At 41.1% G+C, this 23,889-nt stretch overlaps 1 protein-coding gene across 4 annotated transcripts in view; it reads right to left on the bottom strand.

Annotated features, from left to right (window-relative positions):
* atf7ip (activating transcription factor 7 interacting protein) overlaps positions 1-23,679 on the bottom strand; it is a 36,929-nt gene extending 13,250 nt beyond the window's left edge. For 2 of the 4 annotated variants that reach the window (XM_050043992.1, XM_050043995.1), the window contains exon 1: positions 23,141-23,678. The gene's annotated coding sequence lies outside the window, so the exon portion shown is untranslated. Of the gene's footprint in view, positions 1-2,464; positions 2,543-23,140 lie in introns of those variants that run through there. The other 2 variants (XM_050043994.1, XM_050043993.1) reach the window with 2 other exon arrangements.
* Positions 23,680-23,889: the final 210 nt, after the last annotated feature.

Genomic DNA, 23,889 nt, shown 5'->3' with positions numbered 1-23,889 from the left:
TAAGGCAGTTATGGTTTAAGTTGTGTTTTTTATAGTTTATACATTATATGTACATAAACTATAAAATCAGTGTTAGTGAAATAACTCATTCTCTTTTTTCCATCTTCTAGAAAGCTCATTAGCCCATATTTAGAAATGAGGCTATCGTGAGCTAAGTCAGTGAGTGCACTGCTGAACGTGACTAGGAGAAATGCAGAAAACAATCATTACACGTGTCAGATGAGTATGCACACGCTGGGTGTGGCATTTGCTGCGCACCTCAAAAGCTACATCTTTTTTTTTTAAAAAGACAGATACACATAGATTCAGACTTGTGCTTAAACTCTCAGGATAGCTTGACAAACTCAGAGGATTATCAATTCCCAGATTGTATTCCCTGCCCAGACAAACTGATGTCTCTGAGGTGATCTGAATTTACACCCGATAATGCTGTTACAGGCAAGTCACGCTTGTTTCCTGTGATACTATCCACTGACTGCTAACTCAAAACATTAGGCAGACTTCCATTATGTCTCTGCCTTTTGGTAAAAAAAAATCATGCACCTTCTGTGAAATTTAGGTCCCGCAAGATGGCATGTAAGTGGAGTCGACAATCCCAACATGCTCCAGTTTCACTGCAAAGAAAAGAGGGCTTACACAACTTCCAGCACATTTTAATAATTAAAAATATTGCTTGACTTGATTGTGTTTATTGTCATGTACTTGGTAAACAGGCTACCATACATAAGAAGGAATTTTCCACATATCCCTTTATGTGACGCTAGAGGCATCAACAACAGGAGACAAGGAGAAATGTCTACCTCTCTCTCTCTGGGTTTTAACAACTCCTTTTCTCTCACGTTGCAACACTGATCCTTGTAGTCTCAGAACGTTGCTTCTGCAAGAAACTTTTTTAACCCAAGGTGACTTGCCATTGAGTTAGTTGCTGGTCAAATGTCACAAAGTCACAGTGATTCTGTCAAACTAGACATGTAAGTCTCTTTAACTCCAAATAACTAGAAGATAGGGTGACTACGGATTCAGTCCTGCGGCGGAAGGACTCAAGTTTAAGCCTCTGTGACACCAAGCAAACAAAAAACTTGGCATTCTTTCCTCACAAGAACATCCAAACGGTCTCTTTCAGGCTAAAGTATCACATTATTGGGTCAAATGTGGAAGATGCTACCATAATTCAGCGGTTTATCTTGCTCATCAAATCTTGTCCAACATGATCCAAAGCTGTTAAGAAGACAATGGAAAAGTTGATCATAAACCCAAAGTGCAAGTCATATCTTGTTGGAATGCAGTACATGGACATGCATGTGCAACTTGCCAAAGCACGTTGGCCTCCCCAGTACAGGATCCAGACTGTGATACGTGATTTAAATAAATCACTTCTCTCTGATACCACTTATTCATAGGTATGTAACTGGTTGACAAATTAGACAGGTTCTGGTACACATGAAAGCACTTTTAATGGATCAGTATCTGACTTTCAGATACATATCCATTTCCAATTTCCATTTCATTTGTTGTATCTTCCTGTGTTCTGGTTTAGCCAGAACACAGGAAGAAAATGCATCACTGAGCTCCATTGAAACACTGGAACTAGAACTGTGACTGTGCGTTAGCAAGTACAGCAAGTGGGCCACTAAGAGCTAAAAACAATTCAAGAACAATTTTGCAGGCGCACTATGGCTCTAACATGTTTAAAAACTGTACTTGCTTCTATAATTAGTTTGTGTCAGGAATGATGAGATGATGCCAAGATTCTGTTCAAAGCTTCCTGCCCCAACAGGAAACTCCAAGGACATAAACAACAGCAAATGACCGACTTGGTCCTGATTACAAAAAATAATTAAACAAATAATGTTAGCAATTGAACTGCTAACTGGACTAATGCAATGGTTTTAGCAGCTGGATAGCGCTGCATAAAGTTTAAAGATACAAATTAAAAGTAACTGCCATAACGATAGTAAGCGAGATGCTTTACACCTTTGTGGAATCTGTGGGAGTCACATTATTGAACAACTATAAATGTGTTGACAGTGCTATAAATACATACAAGTACACAAGTGTGTATGGACACCGAACGTGAATGACTCACGTTAACAACTTTCGTTACTGAGCCCAAAGATGTGAGTGCGACCAGGTACAAATGTTTAAAAAGAACGCGCACTCCTGGTGTCACGCACTCTGCTGCAAGTAAGAAAATGCTTACTGACATCGGCTACATTTGTCTCCTACTTTGCAGGAAACTGAAATATAAAGAATGTCCAAAATTAATGTTTCCTGTTACAAAAAACCACCCCAAAAACATAAAAACATAAACAAGCCAAAACCCTGCCTTCTTCATCTAGCTTACTGCCCTTGAGAATTAACCTTAACCTTGAGAAGAGTGTGAAGCTGCAATGACAAAAACTGAGTTAGACTTAAATGACAGAGAGAAATGTTAAACATGCTTTAAATACAAAGAAACATGAACCTTTAGCAGGAGGTGTGGGGATTGAGGCCTTCCATGTATTTGTTGATTGTGGGAGCCGGGTGAGTGGCCTGAGAAGAACATTAAAGGAAGGAGGAGGGGCTCACTTAGGACTAGTCCATCTTGTTTCTTGCAGGGGTATGTTCTAAAAAGGGTGTGAGGCCTACATGTCTCTATAATGAGCATTAATCAAACCCTTTCAAAAGAACAGTCAGTTCAAAGCTCCTGACACAGCAGTCTGCCATTAAGTAAACCCAAAAAATAAAATGCATATTTTTTTTATGTCTGATGATTCCCAGTAAGTGCATGATATACTTGAAGGTCCCACAAATACATACAAATCAAATCTTGTGTCTACAACATTTTTAACTACAGCGTGGTGATTATCAATACTAACACTAGCTAGCACCGCACAGACAGAGGGGAAGTACACTGCACAGACTGTTGCTTAGCAACACCCATCCCCCAACTCTAGCACAAACTAGACCACAGTATGGAAAGCTACAGCCAGCACAGACTAAACCATTCTGACAAAGGGCAGGGGGGTGACTCTGCTTTCTAAAATAACACCATAGGAAAATCAAAGTAAATGACAAAAAAGAGTAAGGGAAAACACTGTAGCTCACAGAAATGCTACTGGAGTGCAGAGGTTGACCTTAATAATTTGTTGAGTGTTCACCACCTACTGGGTTGAAATGTAAAGCTGTGTTTCAAGCCATCATTTGCATGTCACTGTTTTCCTCTAGTGCTACAATAGTTAATTTTCACCACACTCTCACAAAAGACAAAATTAGAAACCCTGGCACAGCTTTAAATAAACTCTTTCAGTGAAATGTGTATTGTCTTCCCTGATCTGTCTTCTGACAGATTTTGTCTGAACTGCGTATGCGGCATGGTCACTTGAGGTACCGTGTGCAATAAACTGAGCACTTGCTGCGGCTGAGCAGAGTACCACGTTAGCCTCAGCCTACTACTATGTCTCTAATGACCCGACCACTGCGGACCAGAGCTTACCCAGGATGGAATATGATCTCACATATCAGCTCTCTTATAGATCACGGTAAAGGCTAACAAGATTCTGCTGTTAGTTAAACTGCTGAAAAAGCTATCTAATGAGGAGGCTAAATAATATCAGAAAATGCTTTGTCTGACAAGCTAGGTTATCAGGCCCTGACAGAATACATTTGATAGTCTACATTTATCTAAACACTCACTATGACTAGTTCAACTTGTTTTAAACTCTGGAAATACGAATAGTGATCCCCTTCTGGTTATGATGGCTCTTGTTTTTTTAATGGTGAGGTAAGCCACTGTATCTCAATAGTTTCAAGCAAGAACTGAGGAAAATCAGTGGCTTTGATGGTTTTACAGTTTGCTTTAATGTTTCTATTTCTTAAAACAGCACAAAACCACATCCTCCTTTATCCTCCAGAACCATCCTGCTACACATCCTTGCATCTTCCATGAATGTCACTTGCTCTTACTCCACTGTCACCACTTAGGGGAAAAACAACAACACAGAATCTCAACAGAGAATGTCTATTTTTGACTTTATGAGTGCAAAAAGTAGCCTTAACGGTGACCAAACAGAGAGTTTGCAATATCCTCTCAAGCAGCTCTATCACCCAGTCTAGCAGAGTAGGTTTTAACAGAAGCAAATTAGATGAAAACAAAACTGAAAACTCAATGTTCAACAAAATGTTGATGAAAAACATGTTTTTAAAATGATGAAAAGATCCCCTTAGAGAGAAGGGCTTGAAAATCTGGGGCAATCCATTAGAGGTTAGATTAATAATTTGTTGATCTTATCAATGGCCCACATGGTTAAACAGCCAAAGAAAAGGTCAACGGTCTAACATCTAACTAAAAACTCTGATCTTTTTTTACAGCAACTATGCCCTCTTAAAGGTCTATCTGTGGTTAACAGTCACAAACCAAATAGCAGAAAACCTCTTATTAGATATGCCATCAAACAATAACCAGTTAAACACATACAAAACAAATGAAGCCACTTTTAACATAACAAAGCAGCACAACATGCACTTTAGTCAGGGCCTAGCTAGCGGCGCACAGCCAGCGCTAAATTGCACACCAACAGCACTCAACGTAGAGGCAGCTGCACCCACCCTCCCCCATCTCTCCTTCTCTCTCCCTCTCTCACACACACACATACACACACAAACACTCTCTCTTTCTTTCTCTCTCAGCTCTCCAAGTCAGACACGGACTCAACCATTCTGATGGGGGGAGGGAGTGAATGGGGGTGGTGCGATAAAAACAAAAGAGATAAAATGAAGTACTCAAGTAATGGAACAGTCAAAGTGCTGTGACAGATTTGCTAAATAAAGGCTAGGAGTTTCATTTTCTTGGGTTTTCACACAACAAGTGAAATACTAACGCAAGTTTTATTTCGCTCAGATTTTTTAATATAATTTCTTAAAACAAGTCAATATAAGCCAGACTAACACTTTTCTCAGAAACATTAATGCTTTTTTATAATTAACTAAAATAACCACATTGGAGATAGAAAGATTATCTCAGTTTTGTTTTTTTTGTTAAGCACTCTTCATCTGCAAGCAAGAAAAATCGCTTTTTAGTCACTCAAGTCTCAGGCTAGCTGCGCACAGCAAGTAACTAGAGCACAGCATGACACATAAGCAGCCTCTATCCGCCCAGCCTCTCCCAGAGCAGGGAGGGCTGCTGTTAGGACTGAACCATTCCAACACGGGGGTGGCTCCTTACTCAGGAGGAACAAAGAACACCCACCTAAAAACTGAAAAATCCCCTATTTTTTGTGCATTACTATTAATCTTACTGAAGTTTGCACTGCTGGATTTTATGGATTTTTCACAAAATACATTATTTAAAACAATTTCCTGATTTGACTGGTTTAGACTCAAAACAGAAAAATGTTTTGCTGAAGAGGTTCTGCACTGTAAATGTAATGTGTAATTACAATGAACTTTAATTTGATACCTTCACCTGTCTTCGTCAAAAGCCCTATTGTGAGAGTAAATAAAACCTTGCCATGCGTTCTTTGCCCAGCCCCCCTTTCTGATACTAAACACAAAATGGCCACCAGCGCTGCTGCGAGCAGCATGCTGAGCACAGGCTTGAGCAGCTCATATAACAAACTCCGCCTCCAAAAAAAAAAAAAAAAAAAAAAAAAAAGGAAAAGAAAAAAACGACTGTATCTGCAGAAATCTCCATACTCATACATGGATCTTGGGGGAAAACTAAAAAAACTTACTTCTAAAACAGCAAATGTGATTTAATGATTTCAAATAATGTTATCTCAACATGTCTTTGTGAGTCTTTGTGACCACCTCTATACCCTGGGTTAGAGTTTCACTGTTGTTGCAAAGAGCCCACATGCCTGTCACTTTCAGCAGGAACACCATAAGCCATGGCTGGTGGGTTAACAAAACCAATTTCTTCCATTTTTCACCTCACATCAATTCAGAGCTAAACTGATAAATGTTTGATGAATTTATGTCTAGATAACTGGATATTAAAATAATACTTTTGTTCCTCCCGGCTGCAGTTAGTGCTTCAACCAATATGCCAAACAGTAAACCTGACACTTAGCTGTCCTCAACTGTCACTTACAGGGGATGCTGTCAGTCCTGATTTAAAAAAAAATGTTAACAGCAATCTAATATTAGAAATCTTCTATAGAGGCTAAATACTGAGTGTGAAAAAAAGATGTCGCCACTGAGAGCAGAGCCTGCATTCCAACATTACTGCGCACAGTGCGCAGTCTTCCCCTCCCCCACTCTCACCGCCTGCATCTGGATTCACTGAAACTCAAAATGGCCACCTGGTCTGCTGAGCACAGCTACACAGAGCCCTTAGAGCCTGCTATATCTAGCACAACATCTTATGTTGCGGCAGCACAACGTCTTCTAAAGTATTTCTTACTTGCATAATTCTCACCAAGACATTTAATTTCAGTTGATGGACTTACTAGAATATTTAGCTAAATGAATCAAGAAAATTTCGCACTATTCTCCTAAAGCACGTAGTCTACCTATGAGGCTGTTGCACCTATCTGAGCTTCACCCTATTAAACTGTTTGCACAGAGCCGAAGCAACTCATACATGATTCCTATGTAGAGCATTAAATCTGTATCATTATTATTATAATTACTGTGATACTGATTTAATAAGTATATTGTTCAGGCTGTTTCTCAATACATGCTAAAAAACATGATTACAGTCAGACTACTCTCCATTGTTATTCTTTTAATACATTATTTTACCCAACACCTCTTGGCTACAAGCAGTGATTGTGTAATCAGGAATGGTGTCTTTTCTGAGTAATGTGGTTTCCGATCACAGTCTAAACACATGCGAGTCAGGTGGAAACTCTAAATAGCCCAGAGGTGTGAAAGTAAGTGTGGATGTGTTTGTCTGTATAGATATTAACTCTGTGACGGACTGACAACCTGTACAAAGGATACTCTGCCTCTCCCCTAATGCATGCAGGAAGAGGCTTCAGTGCCCAGAGTAAGAGGATTCAGGGAAAGAAAGTGGACACACTTAAATGTAAATTCCCACAAGCAGTATAACGCACTAATTCAAAACTGTTAAAGAAATGAATAAATAAAATGTGGTTATTGTATCTTAGTGAAATCACAATTTTCACGGTGGTGCATAAAAACATACTAAAAGCTCGTTGAAAGGGAAAATTTGTTAAGCAGAAAATATTTTCAAGAGAAACATTAACTTACCGGATTTTCACTGTGGTAATACATTCTAGATATGCTAGCAAGTGCTAACGAGGCAGGCTGTCCGAGACACCATTTACGGCCTGCAGTAAACGCGTACTGAGAAAACGAACTGCAATCGAATGTTGCTGGACCACAAAAAGTAGGCTATGAGTGTAAATGCACCCAAAACGCATTGAGGATGGGTTGTGATCTGTTCCGCCAAAACACCTCCAGAGGTGGTCAGGGTCACATTGTAAACAGAGTAAATGCAATTGCGTTTCTAGTCCATCAACAACAACTATGTGGGCAGAAATAAATTATCGCGCGCAACAAATCAGTGGAGTAGCCACCATTAACCTGTTTGTGAACTAAACTACTAACAAGAAAGCATATGGACATTCAAGGAACTCGTGGATGGACTCAAGACGGGACTACAGTGTCTGCTTTCAATTTGGTCTGACAAAAGGACCAAAATTTGGCAATTCATATCACAACCAAGCCATTTATGAAGCAATAGCCAAGCAAATAATAGAGAATAGCTACAGATGGTTCTGATTAAATGTAGTCTGAGTGGGCGGAAGTTCGCTCCAGAGATCAGCCTCTCATTGGGCGGAACGAGCCACCCGCTGAAGTCCCGCCCTACCACCTCCGGTTGTGTAGCAGTTTTCAACCGTTTTCAACACGTCCTTTACTAACTTTTGCTGTGTTTGATCTTGCGGGGATGTAGCCATTTTTCTGCCATGGTTCGTGTCCTGTAGGCGATATTTTTGTGGGCGTGTTACACCAAAACCTGTTTCCCCCCGGCAATATTTTTGCAAGCGCACCGCTGCTGTGGCACCGCCCAGAACGACTGTGATTGGTTGAAAGAAATACAAGCAGCCGGGGTGTTTTTTTCTCCAATCTCAAAGTGAGAGTCGGCGCAGCCAGACCTTTCTTTTCTTGAGAAAGGTCTGGTGAGCGAGACTAGATTAAATGTAATCAGGATAAATCATATCTAGATACAATCTGGATACGAGACACATTTTATTACAAGGTGCAAGGTCTGATGGTGTTTTCACACCGATTGCAAAGCGAGCATTTCTCCGACTGATATTACAAACAAAGTCAATGCAATGATGCAAATAGAAGCAAACTCACAGCAGGCAACGTGAATGATGCAAACACGCAAAATTTTTCCTATTTGCGAAGTTGAAACTTTTTCAACTTGCATGACCCACAGCCGACGAATACATGAAAATTTTGCGCTATTAGCGCATTCTTGAAAGTTTAATCTTTTAACTTGGGCGAGCCGTTCACGAGATGCTCTGTTGCAGAAGCCTATCAGTGTTGAGATCTAGTTGAGATTCTCCTAATGTTACAATCAGAAATGGAGGACAAACTTAATGTCGCAGCCTGTGGGCACGTGGAACTCAACATTAGTATTGTAAAAAAAAAAGAGTGCTCGAGGATAAGTGAGTGAAGCCTTAGGACCACATGATAAGCTATTTTGCTTAGGTGCGTCTTAGCATATCGCTCTGAGTAATTCAAGTTGCTTTTTTATTGTAGCAGATTAACAACGGAATAAGTGAAGCAGTAGGCTCTGCCTTAAAAAGTATGAAAAATAAAAGAGTTGTAAAATACAGTTTATACTTTACTACGAACCAAGTTTGCCATTAGCCAACCTTCAAGCAAGTGAAACAAGACAAAAATTCGCTTTGCATTTGGTGTGAAGACAGCATTTGTCTGTAGGTCAATAATCAATAATAAATATAAACACAAAGTAAATTGCCTGCCGAAGTAAATTATAATCATACAATTCAAAATCCTGATGAAGTGTAATAGCTCCCATTTCACTTGTTCACATTTCACCTCATATAAATCTCACTCATGTCCTGCAGAAAAAAAATCCCAAAACATCCTGCTGCTTCCCCATATGATCAGACAGTTTTTATCTTTGCTATTTTTGGAGCAAAGACTTTGAGTTATTATAAGCAGGAGCTGATTATTGATCTTTACTGCGACGTTGCTTCATGTATGTCTGTTTGTAACCCGTTTTCCATTCAGGGTGGGTATTTTCCCTCCAAATGTTATAGACACACCACTTAATCATAGCAGCTACATTAGTTAATCTCTTGCCTCTACCTCAGGCCACTGTAAAATAATGTGAACTCTAATAGTATTTTAAAGAGAGAATTGACAAATGACAGATTGAAAGGGTGAACAATTCAAACATGCAAAAAATATCATTGTCAAAGGAAAGTTATCTCAAAACATGGTTAACCTGTTCTGCAATAGTATGAAGGCACTGCTTCTTAGGCTACCATTGCCCAAACAGTGTACGCGTGATTTCTTTTGGGTTTTTTATTTTGAATAAATGGAGACTAGCAAGAGCTGGACAGAAGGAAATGAGGGAAGAAAAATAGGGAGGGGGAGGGGGAGGGCAAAACCAGGAGTTTCCATGAGAATCAAGCAAAGCACATGGTGATTCTTTTGCCATGCCCTACTGAGGGAGGCTCCTGTCATGGCTACAAGAAAAGCCAATGAATGTTGATTGAGATACTGCAGAGTAAAAAACACACACCAGGCGCATATTAAAGTAAGCTAGGTAACCTAGGTAATAATAATACTTTTGGTTAATTGCAGGACTGAACTGCATGCAGTTACTCCCTCCTTTTTCTGGTACAATTCTAATAACCTAAAGACAATCTTTAAAGTAACTACAGTTTAAATCAGATCGTATGAGCTATAGCTAGCACCACAGAGTCAGAGCTGAAGTCCTCAGCCTTACACAGAGCGCCAACTCCCCTCCCCCACACCAGCAGTCTGCTCCAGTCTGGAGTTTTACAGCCAAGCATGGACTAAACCATTGCAGCAGAAGGGTGTTCTCACAAACAAGGGAGGGAGCTAGAGAGGTGAATGACAAATTTTAAGCTCTCTAAGCAATTGTAAATCTGTTTTAGAAGTTCAAAACTGAATTAGCCTATGTTGAGCATGACAATACTCTTGAATGAATTCTAGTTCTCCTAAATTTGCAGAGAAGCCTGGCCCTGAAAGAGCAGCTCATTCTCCCTGAGCTACTCGATCAAATTTTATTTCTGTCTCTGTAGCAACAACACCACCTCTTATGTCTAAACATGGCACATTTCTCAGAAGTCGAGGCAAAAATTCTACTGTCTTTATGGAAGGATAAATCCAACGCTTTAAACTGCTTTTTTCCTCTCAGCCAAAAACACTCATTTCAGACTGAGTAGAAAGTAGCTAGGAGAAAAATAGAGATTTTCTGTGATAAAGCTGGCATAACAAACAGCTAACATTTCCTGAGCTTAATGATTTGAATTAGTCAACAAGCTAGCTACTCGACACTTTCCCCTCCCCCACTCCTTTCCCTTTGATAGATTGCTTGCAGTGCTACAGCACAAAATGGCTGCTGCTGCTGTACGCACTTAGAGCAGGAAGAATCCCTTTTATCATGAGCACAGCTGAATTGCACTGCCTGTGACTGCACTGTTACTCCGCTTAGTTAAAAATACTGCTGCTTTTCCATCTGCTGGTTTGCTCTCTTTAGGTTTTTGATTCCTTTTGATCTGCAAATGGGTGACATATCTTAATCTTTTGGTCTTCTATCATATATTATTTTATGTCTCTGTATTACTTCCATGTTCTACATAATAATAACAGTAACCATTATTATCATTACAAAATCATTATAAATATTCATAAAACAACTTCAGTATGACCTTTTAGTTACATTCATGACCTTTTTCGAGGCAGTTACTTAAATGGCTAAATCACATGTTCGCTAGGCTGCACCAGAACACCAGTCCACAATTATTTTATACACTACTGACAAAACTCATCCAAAACATTATTTAGTTTAAATGAATTTCTCATTGTTTTAAATGCATCTTTAAGAAAGTTTCTCTAACCTCAGAGTTTCATTGGCCATTCATTTTATGCCATGCTAGAAAAATTTCGAGGTGGTTTAAATAATGCCCTATAGTGGTACAAGGATGAAGTTTTCTTTGGAAGTTAACATTGCCCTGGTTCCCCCATTTAAAAGCAAATGGGTTTTTCCTATTGGATTTTAGACTGTTGCAGAAAATAGGATAAGGGGCAAACAAAAGTTTATGATATTTAAATATTTTGTTCAGCAAGATAATCTCCACAAATAAACACCTTTCCTTTTTTTATGATTCTTTTAAGCATAAATGCAATCCACAGAAGGAAAATGCTAACATTAGCCTAAAAACAAAGTACACTACAGTCGCAATACTTATCGTCACCACCGTAATGAGACTGTAAAGCCATGTTCTGCGTAATGACATTTTGTAGTCTCATTCAACCACTTGTGAGCTATTTTTTAATTACACTAGGGGTGGGAATATTATTACGATACGATATTATTGTGATATACTGAGTATTGCCATACAATTAGCTAGCAACTGTTCATCTGACTTTAATCATTTTTATTTCAGCAAAATGTGATGCAAAGCAGTCAGACTGACCAACGCCATCATATAACCTGTCAGAAATGCTGCATACACCTGACAAACTGAACTGGCAGATTTAACACCCTCTGCTGGGCCAAACTAAGCGTGTGAGCGAAACACTTAAAATGCAGGTATCCCACTAACTGAATGGCGGCACCCATGTTAGAAGCGTTGTCTGTTACAACCGCAATCCCCCAATCTTGTGCTGCATCTTGCAGGAGGTTTGCAATGTTTATTCAGGTGTGACTTAAATTTCCTGCTCTAGTTTGGAGAATGCGAAACAGTGGTCGCCAGTCCTCTGTGAGATAATGTGCAGTTATAATCACATATGAACTGCACATGCACAGCTTCCGTAGAAGACAAAATAACATCTCCAGGCATCCGCGACCAAAAATCGTTTACCCTTGATTGCATTAATTTTGAAATCGTTTGACCTCAAATTCATAATTGCAATCACCAGACGATGAATTGCACAGCCTTATGCTGTACTCAAAGATTCGTCGACTTTATACTTCACTTCTCTGTAGCGCTGAGTTCCAGTGTTTTTGGCATGTAACAAAAGCTTTTGTCTTCAACAACGCTGTATGGACACAGGTCTTTGCACATAAAGTAGGTGATGGACTGTGTTTTTCCTATTTCTCTCAGAGTTGGATGGTAGTTTTGTCAAGATAAGTGTGTCCACTGTTGGTTGATTTTTTTCGGTGGAGCAGGTTTAGCATTCGCTTGGATCTCAGCAGCTAATGCTATCTCTGATTGGTTGAGTGTGAGGTGGGCCCTCATGTTCGTAGTATTCCCAGAGTATTTTATTCTCATATGACACTGCTTGCAAAGAACATGTTTCATATCTAAGTTCTCCTTTCCTTCCATGTTAAAAAATCCAGAATAAGTCCAAACGTTTGATTTAAATGCTAACGGCGCATTTCTGATTTCTTTCTCTGATGCCTCCATCTTTGTTTCGATGAACATTTTGCCAAATGCACCTGACTGAGACCTCTGCTGACCTCGGCAGGAGAAACATATCAGCACCATCTAGTCAACCGAACAAGCAATTGAGTTTATTATTCTAGTACCCTAGTACCAAAAGTTGCATTGAGTATTTACAAAAGTTAATTATGTATAATAAAAGATAGATACTTGGAGCCCCTGTATCAATGCAATATCGCCACGCAAAATATCACGATACTATGCTGTATCAACTGGATGACCGCAACTCCCTTGTTATGCTGCTGCTTCTGGCTCCTGAGCTACCACCTAGAGCAAGTCCACAATGCTGCCTGCCTCCTGGAGTTCAACCTCTCTACATTTGTCATATAACTACACTTGTCTGTTTCTATCACTGGCTACCTGTTCCAGCTCACATCCATTTTTAAATTCTAGTGCTAGCCTACAGGGAAGTGAAAGGTACTGCTCCAAACCATGTTCAAACCCACCACTCTGGCGTGACAACTGCATTCCTTTGCCTTTGGGCGACTGGCCGCACCAACTCTCAGATGACCATTTGGTCTAGCTCTTGTTCCCATCCTATCCTTTCTGTGAAGACAGGTGAGTGCTCCTGTCCTCATTAGTCCTTTACTGTCCTTTGCCACAAGGGTGCATATTTCTACTGATGAAACAGAGGCCGAGCGATAGTGACCACAGCAGTGCAAGTAAACCAGGCTCCTTGTCTCTGTAGCTCTACCTACTGTGGCCCTATCTTGTCATGCGAATATCTGCTAGTCAGTGGACTAAGGTATGACCAGTTTGCGGGACCTGTGTTGTAGCTTTAAGCAAGCGGCAGCAAGTAATTTATGTGAATGACAGGGAAGAAATTTTGTGTATCAAGATTAAGCTTATTAAGTTCTTTCTCATGAGTCAGCTTCAGCTTTATTGGTGACAAAGATTTTAACTTAGCACTGGGGAATCACACTGCTTACAATGCCTGACCACGAAGGAGAAGGAGACTGACAGTACACTTATTGCATTTGTCTTATGTGGAGGCAGCCAGCAGTGTTAGTGGCTAGCGAAAGCCCAGTATTTACTATGCTATGGGACATCAGTGTGCAAGTCAGGGAAGGGTAAGTATGACCCTTTACTTCCAAATCAAAGAGAGTGCTACAGGAATGAGTCCTAAAACCTGGAAATGAGTTAGCTTTTTAGCACTTCTGGGGCCTCTCTGCCCCTGGGCCTGTGCAGAAAGCCTAAGGTGGAGAGAGCACACCTCTCTGCCCTTCAATGCACCTATGTGCAAAGCCTTAAGGCAGAGAGAGCACAACTCTCTGCCCTTCCACATGTATACACGGAAAGCCTGAGGTAGAGACAACAAACCTCCCTGCCCTTCCATGTGCCTACATGGAAAGCCTAAGGCATGAAAAGGAGGAGCTGGGGTGGACGCAGGTTGCAAAGATGCTTGCAGAGGAAGACGCAACAGCAGGCAGGCCAAAGCTTTTTAATAAGGCACCCTGAATGAGATTTGCCAATTGGTTGCATGGAAAGGAATCATGTGATCTATCAGCTGACTCCCTTCCATCAATCAGCTGCTCCATCAGTTGATTGGGCTGCTTGAGATCAGCTGAGGTAGCTTGGATGTGAGCTGAGCTTGACATCATGTCCTGCCTGAACTAACGCTGTGCTCAATTTTCATTTCCTTTTGGTTCAAATTAAGTTGCAACATGGTATACTGTTGAATATTTGTTAGGTTAGGCTCCATAGAGTGCTCCAGGAATGAGTCCTAAAACTCCGAAATGAGTTATCATTTTTGCACCCCCAGTTCCATTGTCTTGCAAGTCACTGGATTTTTGAACATTTGTTTTGTTAGATGCCTAAAATAAGGTCTGTGGTCAACACAAGCTGAAGAGACTTTCAAATTTTGCTCTACAACATAAAATATAAGACAATACCCCACTCATGAATTCTGAAGCCTTTGTGTGTCTTAAAGCTATGGTCTATGTTTAGAAAGATTGATCATTATTATTAACATCATTTAGATGGTGGTTATGGCCCAATAGTGCTAGCTACACAATGTGAAGAGCAACAGGAACCAAAAAAATCCATTCTCTCTGGCGGCTGCAGGCCTGCAAAGAAATTGACCAGCCGTCCGGTCCGCATGGGAGTTACTCCTTGCTCAAATTTGCACTCTCTCTCTCTCTTACCCTCCACCCAATCCCCTTGCTCCACTTTGACACTCCTCTGCTCCTCGTCCCGCCTCGTCCCAACCCCCCTCCGCATTTGAAAGTACGAGCAGTTTTTAAGGCCCTGAGCGATTCAGCTACACGAGTTTCGATATGGAAAATAAAGAGAGCGACAGCAGCAAGTAGCCTCTGCTTGCCCCACCGGCAAAGGCCAAAAGGAAGCCTAAGTCTGCCTCTGAAAAGGCAGAAACAAAGAGGAAATCAGACAAATTGAGGGCTCAATTTTTTTCAAATCTTTATCGTCGTCTTTCTAAACATAGACCATAGCTTTAAAGCCACAGTGTGTAGGAATTTCTCCCATCTAACGCTGAAATCATATATGGCATTCAAACTGATAGCGCACTCTAGCCCCTCACTGTTTCAAACACGTATTGCAACAACGGTAGCCGCTGTGTACCAAAAAGCAAACATTGATGAAACCATGTCGTCCGATACTTCATGGAGTATTCATTCAGGCTTCTGCCTGATGCTGGCTGTGTTTATAACGTAGGACTGTTGGGGCGGGTGTAAATCAAGTCTTGTCTTTTGACAACTGACAAGTGGCTCAACCTCACACACCTCATCCCTCTCCTCGCATCACTGCACCGCTGACAGCTGTTAGCCGCTGTTAACGGCGCTGCTACTGCCCTGGCACTACTGCAGCATAACAAAGTCCCTCTCTTTGAGCATAATGCAGGATCATGCATATGCAGCATCACGGGAGACGGAATCCTCGTCGCCAAGAAAGTGCAAAGGGAATCAAAAAGGCAACGTGACCGGTGAATTCAAAAAACGAGGGTCAGTATCTGGGCAGCCTTTCCCAGGTGGAGAGAGCTGCTGAAGGAGAAAGGTAATGCAATCACAGGCCAGCGCTACTGTTAGCTGTTAGCCGCTGTTATCGTTAACATCGGCTAACAGCAGCACAGTGATGCGGGGAGAGGGATGAGGTGTGTGAGGTTGAGCTGCAGATGTCCCCTTTTCAAGTAAAAAAGCTGAATAAGCATGATCCTCCATCTTATGAAGCCAGAGATTTTCAAATGCACCGGCACTTGTGACTAGCCTGCTTGCTGCTGCTTTTCGTCACTCTACCTGCAGGCAGAAACCGGAAACCAACAAGTGAAAACGTGAAAGGCGATTCCGTATTTCTCAAGTATGTCCCTGTACGTACCTGTATTTTCAAGATGGTGCACATACATGATGAGACACCGGTCGCAATATATATGTAAATGAGAATTTCGGAGCTTACGGACATACTTAGATACGCTGATGGAGGTAAATACACATGTGCTAGGACACACTTTTGACTGCAAAATTTGTTTTTCTCAAAGAACAACTGAAATTGTTACACATAGTGCCTTTAAAAAATGCAGCTGCTAACAAGTGGCTGAATGAGATAATAATCTATGTTTCTAGACTGAACGCTGTACTGGCTTATGTCATCGCAGATCGTTCTGATAATCCATGGTTTCTGGTTGTGTAATGATTAACTGTAGTTTTGGGTGCACTTGCTTCTGTTGTTGCATTTTAAATTCACCACAGACACATCAACGGTGACGTCCGAGAAATTGCTCCAGACTCTAATTGGCTCCATCTAGCGCTTCACCGGGGGCATGGGTCATAGTTTTTCTACATTTCTGAACCTCAACAAGATGGCCACTGATGTACCGGGCGAGCAACAACAGGATAGCACCCACTTCCGACTGTCACATCAGTCCTTATTCACTATAATGCACATCTTTCGCCATAGATCAACATATAGAAAAGAGTCAGCTGATTGAACACCGTTTCTAGTCTTCCAAGATTTAAGGGCTGTACACACGCCACTTCTTAAAATTCATTGTTTTCAATGCAGAGCAAAACATGTCGCGACAGATATCTTCCCCTCCTTCCGTAAATGCCAGTGTGTGATAAATATGGAAACGCCATTTTGGTGCAGAGCTGCCAGAGCTTTATATCTGTCCCAAGGACGACATGCCCACACACAATGTCAGGAAGAAGACCAGCTCTGCACTCAGGATTTCAGGTGAACGGACTATGGCACAGTGCTTGTTAAGGGTGCTTAGCAACCTCAGACACAACCTGCCGCCATGTTCCTGAAAGCTGTCACAGACACAGCACAAAAGTAGCGCACAGTGACCGACCTCACATTTTCCAGGCGAGACAAGTTTAGACAAGTTTTGGTAAAACAAAGGAGGTTACAGTTCTTGATGTGTGCAGGTCCTTAGACATGTTCAACAGCAGTTCTCAGCACTCTGACTGCTTCTGAATTGAAGGATCTCAGACAGATTAATAACTTTAAGGCCCTGACGCACAAAGGCGACGGTCAGCTGTCGGTCAAATTTGGGCCGTTGGTGAGCGACTGTTGCCCTTGTCAGTGCAGTGTGTCCCACGACCTATCCCCTTGTCACCAACAACATGTTCTATCAGCGTTGGCGCAGCGGAGCCCATTGGTAACTGAAATCACTGATTGAGAGTTCAGCTCAGCACTCAAGAAGGGAAACGGAAGTGAGAACAGTAAAGAAAGAGCTTAAGTCAAGATGGAGTGAGACCAAATGCTAACTGGCTAACTAGCATCAAAATGGTCTTCCAGTTTCTCTTTTTGAACAAGGATTATAGAAAACCGCCATGTGCTGGTGTGGGGAGTTATTTCCTCTCATGCAGGTACATAACGTATGTGCTGGTTGACTGTTAGAAACACGCCTCAGACTCCCAGACCATCAGTACCGGTTCCATTCAGGGCTGTGCTCTTCACCCTCTGTTCCTCTCCCTGTACACCAACAGCAGCAAATCCAGTCACCAGTCTGTCAAGCTCCTGAAGTTAGCAGATGACACCACCCTTATTGGGCTCACCTCTGGTGAAGGTGAGTCCACCTATAGGTGGGAGATTGACCATCTGGTGACCTTGTGTGGACACTTAATGATTCACTTAAACAGTGGAGATGGCTGTGGATTTCCAGAAGAACACAACTCTAACCTTAACAGCTGAACATCAGCTTCCTCACCAAAAATCACAGCAGAGGACGTACTTCCTGCAGCAGCCAAAGAAGTCCAACCTGCCAAAGACAATGCTAGTGCACTTCCTCATGACAGTGCACTTCTACACTATCATCAAATCCATCCTCAGCCCATCCATTGCTATCTGATATGCTGCTGCCACTGCCAAGGACAAGACCAGAGCGTTATCATTCGTTCTGCTAAGTGCAAGTTACACTTTGTGAAATGGATCTAATAAATTTGGGTACAACATCAAGTTTGATGTATGCAGACTGTACAATGACAGAGCCTCCTGAATTGCAGGGTACAATGTACGATAGCTTCCCATACTGAATGTGCTTGGATGCTGCACAGGTTTTTACTTCTCCAACAGTGAAACACATCATAGAGGGTCACATAATAAACAACCTAAAATTTTGTGGGCGCTATATACAGTGATGTGTCTCTGTGTGTTTTCTAGCTGCTAGGTTGCTCATCTGGCAGCTGCAACTCCACCGCAATTTTCATCCATGCTTTGTCCTTCTTTACACGATCATAGTAAGAGCTGGAGGACGCACCATACAGGCAAAGCTTCTGCTGCCACAACTTGACAAGGTTTTCCTCTTTGCTGGAATCCCACACATTTCTTTTAGTGCATTTTGCCTCCATGGCGAGCTGCTATCTGTCTGTTTGTTTGGGTCTAGCACCAGTGCACAATTTCATGCTGTGTTTCTATTGGTTGGTTAGTAGATGTAGGTCATAACAGCAGTCCAAGTGAGATGGTCATCCCAAATTTCTGATAGTTAGAAATTTAACCAAGGCTGTCTTTGATCGCAAGACTGTGACAACAGCCATTCTTGAAGCTCTCACTGTGTGACGCAGGATCCCCGTTTAAGAGCCACGGCCAAAGATTTCCCCACATTTTTTTCACAATGGTCATCTTTTGTCTGGGACAACCCAACATTGCACAGTGTATACCACCCTTAAGAGTGTGATTGGCTCCAATCTGCCATCCCTCCAGGACCTGTACGCCTCCAGGACCCTAAGGCAGGCACACCTCCCACCCTAGTCACAAATAGCTAAAATTTAGAAGCTGCTAGCTGGACATTTCGTAGACTGCTCTATGCTAAAGGGAATTACGCATTTTTTTGTGTGTTGGAAATTGGTGTGTATGTCGTTGTATTCTGCCAGCCTTCACTTTGACCAAATATTTTTTTATGTTCACATACACTAACTTTCAGTTGCATATGCAGACTATTAAAGTAATGGCTAATTGTAATTCACACAACACTTTCTTCAGATGTCACAGGATATTTCCCAACAGAGCCAATGCTTACTCAATATCTAGCACCTAGTACACTGCGATGAGTTGGAATAAATCATATGAAGAAAGAACAGTGTTTTCTGTTCTTTCTCAGGCTGACAGATTTTAAATCTTATTTTATTGTTTAAAATTTAAGTTTAAATTAATTACCACTGTGAACATGAGGCACTCTCATCCCTTCTTTTCTCACAGTCAATCCGATATGTTTTCATATCAATTTAATTTATTATATGGAAAAATCTGCTACCTATTTGATTAAGACCAACAGCATACAAGCAAAGAATGACAAGATGCTAACTCTTGTTAAATTCTTATTTGCTTAGATGCTGTTTGTAAAGCATTATACTGGATATTCATTTAATGATCCATGCAGCTTGCATTTGTAGAAACTGAAAATATTGTAAGGGAGTCTCATAATTAATGCTGTGGTTGTACGTGAATGTTTTTTTAAATCATTTTCCCCCACACTGCAAGAGGGAAAAATATCACATCTGAAGGCTGATCCAATGCGAGAAGAATCTTCTCAACAACTTAGGCTCCTTCACAGTTTTTCATGGTTTGTAAGACAGATTTTATTCCCTTTATGCAAAAAGGAGATAATAACTGAGTGATACTTTATATAGTGCTCTTGGTGAACAAGAAGATGTACATTTAATTTCTTTGTGTGCGTGTTTTACCTTGCGCTGCTGTAGCCTTGACGTTAATCTAACGGCAATTCGGGTGTGTCAGACATTTTACGAGATCAACCCTAGAAAGACTGCCACCTTGACCTAGGCACTTATTCAGAAACATGAGCGACGTGAAATTGCCATTTCACTGAAGTATCAAGATACATGTCTAAAAGGGGCTAAAGACTGAAAAATAGAGCGAGACTGCGCAGAGATGTTTGTCTTAGCAATGAAAATTCAGGCAGCGAGCTACCACGACTACAGCAGACACACTGAAACATAATGCACAAGGCAGTGGGAGTGGGAGGAGACAGAGGTGTATGTGCAAGCCTGAACATGTGAGACATATAATCCTATACCAAGCTCTCACTAAAGCCTTAAATGCTAAAAAAAAAATCACCTACATCTTTTAAAGTGGCAAATTAGTATAAAATTTTAAGAGGGGTTTTATTGAGGCAAATATCAAAGACATGATGACATCATTGAATTAAATCAGTGTGTTGCATATAGACATGTATGCACTAGTGTAGTCCATGAAAATAACAAACAAGGTTAACATTTGTATTAGGCCCCCTTTAAAACAGACACACAAATATGAAAGCCTGACTCATTTATTATCACCAACATGTGAACATCCTAATACTAATTTAAAACAAGCCAGTCTTTCTAATTATCAGCATGGCAAGATATGAATGATGAATAACAAACATTGGGTATTCTGATACTGAACCGAGATCATATTTCGTATCACTCTCCTTTACAGGTTGAAGCAAAGAAACCAGCTGTAAGTGGTTGAAACCGGTCCTGATGTATTTGGTATGATTTGAAAAACTTAAAATCAGAAGAGAAATTATAGATACGGACTTTTCCATCATCAAAACTAAAATACAGGATTGGAAACTTTTATGAGATTCATGCAATTATGAGAAACACACACTGCAGCTTTTTTCTTCATTGCAGAAAAACAGTCAATTTTGCATGTAAATTTAGCTCAAATCTATATGGTCATAAAAACATAAGGATTGAGGGCTGCAATTTAATCAATATTCACACGCAGCTTGTTACATTTGTTGGAAACAGTGGAAAGCTGTATATTACATGGCTTCTTCACTGATACATTTATGGCGGCGCACACTGTAGCTCTCCTCTACCAATAATAAATGGCGAATTTCTCACCCATTATATGGAATTATTTTTGAATAGTAAAAGTTAGAGTTACACAACATCTGGCAAGAAAATCACTTGCCCTCTAACATTTATCAGAGATCTAATGTGGTGGTGACGCAGTTCAGCTGAAATGAAAGGTATTATACTTCTTTTTAATACTGCTTATTATGAGCAACAGTACATGCATCTCATTTATGTGGATGAAATCACTGACATTTATAACTGATATTACAGAGGCAAAAGATTCATATAGCTAGGGTTTCAATGGACCTTTGGTGGCTCATGAGCAACAGCTGCACAGCACTGACTTAGCCTACATTTGGGACCAAACCTGTATAAGCCAGGGCTGAGGAAGGTGCCACTGTCAGACACATAAACTTATCTTTTTTTTTTCCACATGGAGGACATCTGGAACTCTCATTTTTTAACTATAGCCAAGCAGAACCTCAGATGTTCTTACATTCTCATCTAGTATCAATCTGAATATAGCTAGCCCTGCAATGTGTTGTAGCAGTTGTGTGATCGATAGGAAATTGTCATTGTTTGATTTAAAGAGAGGCAGACAAATTTAGCTGTCTAACATCTACAGGAAGGCTTTTGAAAAATGTAGGAGGAGCCTTTCAAGGCTGCTTCCTCCTCAGTGGAAAAAACACATAGTGTAATGAATTGCAAGTGCACCGTCTGAGCACTGCCACTGGGTGAGGTGGGGGAGGTGAAACTAGAGACAGGGATGTACCATGTTCCCAAAAGGTAAAAGGAAACCTGAAACAGCTCAGTTTGTACAGAAAAAAAATATTTTTAAACACCACAAATATGATAAAACACTTGAATTCTGCCAACTGCCAAATTCCTCAAACTCTGACTTTTGGCTCTCAGGTTCATAGAGCAAACATTCAGTTGGTCACTTATCTGTGCATCACTTCACCTAAATCAAAAAAGATGCAGATTTTGTTCTCTTTTGCAAACCCACAGGACAAGGCAAAGACGAAAAACTGCTTAACTTGTGCATGCATTGATATTAAGCCACACCCACATCCTAGGACAGTGTGGTGCATGGAAAAATACTGGGGCTGTACCATTTTAGACCAAGAGGGGGGGTTTCACTGTAGCCTGTAGGGAATGCAGCAGTTTCCTCTTCACTTTAGCCCATTTTTGTACTCTGTGGTATTTAGGCTTCAATTCCATGTTGTTTTTCAATTTGGGGATATTCTCTAATCTTCTGCATTAAATCCTAGGAGTTTATGAAAAAGGCCACAAACTCTCCATTAAAGCTCGACCAAGGGCAATAATTAAAGTGACAAAGCTAAAATGTTATTTTTCTATTACCTGGAATACTTCACTATCACAGGGTAGTCAACTTTTCTTCCTTTATGCCCCTCTGTCAAAGTGTCACCTCTGTACCATGCTGAATGTGCTTGCTGCCTGTTTTAGCACCAATGCACCATAGTTGCTTCACCGACTTGGTGGGATTTAAGACTTCGGTGAGGTACAAATACATCCGAAATGCAAATATTACCAGCTGTGAAGCAAGTAAGTCACTTAAATACAATAAAGTGTTTAGATTAATTATGTGCGGCTATTGACAACATGAGTGGGGTGGGATCTGGGTCACCTTTTTTCTTTTTGCTCATGTGCTCGAATGTGCATTTGTGTACAATCATTTTTCAACAAAGTTACCACTCCTTAGCGGCAAGCAAAGTAACACCCTTTAAAAGCAGTTGTGTGCAAAAGAGAGTTCATTTTTCAGATAAAATCAAAGGACACATTAACGTTACCTTTCTTTTACAAAAAGGTTGCCTGAATGTAATATTTAATGTAAAATCAAAAAGAATTCAGTAATGTTAGTCTCATAGAAGCAATTTACATGATCGCAAAACTCGCGAGACTGCTTTCACAAAGGAGAAAACTTCAGGGATGCAGAAGTAGTTATTGTAAAAAATAAATAAATAAATGAAAGGGGCAAAAAACACTGCTAATATAATTTTTTAATTTAGCTTACGTATTACCCGCAGAGCTTGTATCTAAACAAGTGCTAGCTAACATTGCTTTCTCCGCCGCTAACTCACTGTACACCAAAATCATTAAAAAATGCAATACATGACCAAATGTTTATATTCATAAGCCCAATAAGTTCTAAAAGCACACTATCTGCTTGTGTTAAATATAAAAGGCAAGTGAGAAGTTCTTTGCTAGCATGCTAGCTGCAATGCCACGACTCACCGACTTTTCGCGTCGCCTAACGATGTTCCCGCGATTTCCCGTCTCCTCTGAGGCAGACTCCGTGCTCCTCCTCCCGCTGCTGTCGAGCTCTTCCGGACCGTGTTGTGTGTAACGTTAACTCGTAGCAGTCACAGGATGTGGGAATCATGCAGCCTTCACCGCAAAACTACCGAGCTGTGAACCAAACAACCGTGTAGTTTTGCTTTAACGGACTCGACCCGCTGCTCTTCCCTCTCGCGAACAAATAGACTCCTCCTCCTTTTGAGCACAAAACCCACTACAATACGTCACCGTCGGTGGCGGTTGGTCGACAGATTCGGTTGCGTCTGACCAACCGTTGCGGTCTGAACGTTAATGTTCTTCAGAATTTACCGGCGACGTTGCTGAAGCCGCAACTGGCACGTTAGGAAGGAACAGCTCCAGGAACGGGAGAGATCGGTTTGTATGGAGGGTCTGTGAGGACTGGCATGAGTGTGTTACAGAGCAGCAGAGCCGGCACTTGGAACAGGGACAACAGGGAGCTGAACATTAGCATGGAGAGGGAGGGGTCTGTGATTTTGTCCCCGACGGAGAGCAACTGCGGGGCTAAAGGGGGAGGGATCATGGTGGAGGAGGAGTCGGTTGAACAACAGTCTGAAAAATTGTCTGAAAACTTAAAGTACAGTGAGTGGTCATTGTATTTCACACATCATAGGAATGCAGTGTGTCTTATTTGTACTGTAGGCTATGTGCACCCCAGCATTTGAGTG

Source organism: Epinephelus moara, chromosome 5, assembly GCF_006386435.1.
Source record: "Epinephelus moara isolate mb chromosome 5, YSFRI_EMoa_1.0, whole genome shotgun sequence".
In the NCBI taxonomy this organism is placed as follows: Eukaryota; Metazoa; Chordata; class Actinopteri; order Perciformes; family Serranidae; genus Epinephelus; species Epinephelus moara.
The sequence above is the reverse complement of the archived record's forward strand: the minus strand, read 5'-3'. Positions and strand labels throughout refer to the sequence as shown.